This window comes from Triticum aestivum, chromosome 2D (assembly GCF_018294505.1).
Source record: "Triticum aestivum cultivar Chinese Spring chromosome 2D, IWGSC CS RefSeq v2.1, whole genome shotgun sequence".
In the NCBI taxonomy this organism is placed as follows: Eukaryota; Viridiplantae; Streptophyta; class Magnoliopsida; order Poales; family Poaceae; genus Triticum; species Triticum aestivum.
Window position 1 is genome coordinate 318,057,978 of NC_057799.1, and position 3,092 is coordinate 318,061,069.

A 3,092-nucleotide genomic window follows, 5' to 3' on the forward strand; every position below is an offset into this window, starting at 1 on the left:
GTCTTCAATACACCAAAATCACTAAGGGGCACTAGATGCACTAGATGCACTTACAATCTCCCCCTTTTTGGTGATTGATGACAATATAGGTTAAGTTTTCAACGGGGATAAACATATGAAGTGTAAATACAGATATTGAGGAATTTGATCGCAAGATATAGAAGAAATCCCCCTGAAGATGTGCATATTTGAGGAATTTGCTTTGAATAGCAAATGCACATTGTAGAGTAGAATCATGGAGATCTCCCCCTATATCTTGTAATTCATACACGCATTTAACATATGATATGAAGAATTTGAAATGCATGATGAAATATGGTGTCTGATGTAATTCAGCATGCTTGCATTAACAACTTGAGGAAATAGCATGCAGAAAACAGAGCAAAAGTATCAGATTACCATATGACTTAAGTTTACAACTCGATCAACAAACACTTCAGAAGAGCGAGAGTTGCAACTTAACAAAAAACGCCCATATATAGAGACCCGCTTGAAGACTAACTCAAATTCCCCCCCCCCCCTTGTCATCGAATGACCAAAAGGGATGAAAAGTGAGGACTAACGCCCCTGAAGAATATCATCACAAAGTCGATGGAGGAGCGCCAGCATTGTTGGGGTCGTTCGTTGGAGTAGGGCCTCTTGCGGTGTCGTTCAAGTCTTCGGCTTCATCCGTCTCGCGCAATGAAGAATATGAACTGGCGACCAAGTGAGGAACTTTGACCTTCTTGAATTTCTTCGAAGGTGGCTATGACCAGTCAAAGTCCTGTTTGAAGCCCATCTGCTTGAGATCTTCATCACCGTAGAGGTGAGACAATACAGCCCAAGTGTGATCAAAAACTTCATGCAAATAGTAATGGTTCTTCTTCACAATGTTTTGTGTGATCGTCATGTTCTGAAGAATTGAACCAAACTGACGCTTGACCCACTTGTGATTGCAATCCACCTTCTGATGAAGACTGAGGAGAAGTTCACGATCAGTCATTACACATGGAGCAGTGACTTGAGGATGTTGCTTTGAAGCATTTGCGGCAGAGTCATGTGTGGCAGAGTCATCATTGGTGGAGTATGAAGTAGCTTTATGAAACTGTCCATCCAATGGACGAGTGCCTTCATCTATAAGAGCAGCCTTGCGCTTTCTCATCAGCTGAGGAAATAGTCCTTTTGAGGACTTCAATCGGGGGCAAATAGCTGAGATGATTTTGAAAATCAGCCTTATAGTTGATTGAAGACCTTGATCTGATGAATCTCATGATCCAGGGAGTGTAAGGCTTCAACTCAAACGGTGACATAGCTACATTGGCCAAAGTCCTCATGAAGAAATCGTGGTAGTTGTACGAACACCATGTATGATATAGAATAGCAGATTCTTCATTATGCCAACAACCTCTTCTTCATCAGAGTTGTGGCCCTTGATTGGACTGAGGGTTTTGGTCAATATTTTGTATATGTCCTTGGCACATAGAGCAATTCCTTGACAAGGAATTTGGTCCTTGGAGCTTGGCCAGGCTTCAAAGGCTTCATCAGCACTTGCATCAGATGATTTGAGAGTTTGGGTTCAGCATAGATGAGCCTTGCACCTTCAGTGGGAGGACTGACTGGGACGGCATGAAGCAATTCAGTGGCCGGAGCTTTGAAGTGAGTGTTTTCAGTCATCCAGTCCAGTACCCATGAATTCACATCTTCAACATTGCTAGTGATGTGCAGCGTGGCATAGAACTGAAGAATGAGTTCTTCATTCCAATCGCAGATGTCGGTGCAGAAGTTGAGCAGCCCAACGTCATGAAGAACACTGAGGACTGGGGTGAAGCACGGAAGAGACTCCATGTCCACATGAGGAATTTCCTCATGGTCAAAGATCTTGTCTTTATCAAATAGTAGTGAGGAATAGAAATTCATCTGGCTGGCAGTCCAAAAACGCTTGCGTTGAAGTCGAGCAGTCATAAGGATTGTAGTTAGAGAAGAAATGATGCTCAGCAAAGAAGTCATCAGCCTTGAACTTCTGCTTCTTGGAGTGAGAATTCTGTGGCTTGGGCTGAAGATTTACAGTTGAAGTCTTCACAGCCTCTTGATGCACAACTTCTGGAGCCACAGGCTGGGGAATCTCAGGAGCAGTTTCATCAGCAGCAGCCTTGGCCTCCATTTCTTCAGCACTAGCGGCTGGAGCTTCTTCAGGGATAGAAAGAAGTGAAGCTTGTCGTTCTTCAAAGCCCGTATGAATTTCTTCCGTTTGGACCGGGGACTGAGGAAGTTGATGCAGAGGGGTTGTCAGTGGTAAATTGGGGTGATGAATTTCCCAATAGTCATCATTCGGAATAGGAGTAGTTGACCAATGTCCACATCCTCGTCTTCTTCATCAATTTCTTCAACGCCTGCCTCTTCAGCTGTGAACTGAGGCATGGGCGATGATACCAGCGGGGTTGAAGGGATATTATCCACTTCAATTTCTTCGTCCAACTGCTCTGACGTAGCAGCAGAAGGATTTTCTTCATCTGATTCATTGGGAATCACGTATTCCTCACCAAAGGGAACAATCTCCTTTGATGGCATGCTTGATATTGGAACATCATCTATGGGGTTTGCATAAGAGCTCGTCAAAGTCTTCACTTTCTTCGGAGCTGAAGACTCTGAGGATGCAGATGCTTTCCTTTTCTTCACAGCTGCTTGATGACCCACAAGTATATGGGATCAATTGTAGCTCTTTTCGGTAAGTAAGAGTGTCGAACCCAACGAGGAGCAAAAGGAAATGACAAGTGGTTTTTAGCAAGGTAATGTCTGCAAGTGCTGAAATTGTAAGTAACAGAGTAGTTTGATAGCAAGATAATTTGTAACAAGGAAGTAACAATAATAGTAGCAAAAGTGCAGCAAGGTAGCCCAATCCTTTTGAGGCAAAGGACTGGCCAAAACGGTCTCTTATGATAAGCAAAGCGTTCTTGAGGGTACACGGGAATTTCATCTAGTCACTTTCACCATGTTGGTTTGATTCGTGTTCGGTACTTTGATAATTTGATATGTGGGTGGACCGGTGCTTAGGCGTTGTTCTTACTTGAACAAACCTCCTACTTATGATTAACCCTCCCGCAAGCATCCACAAC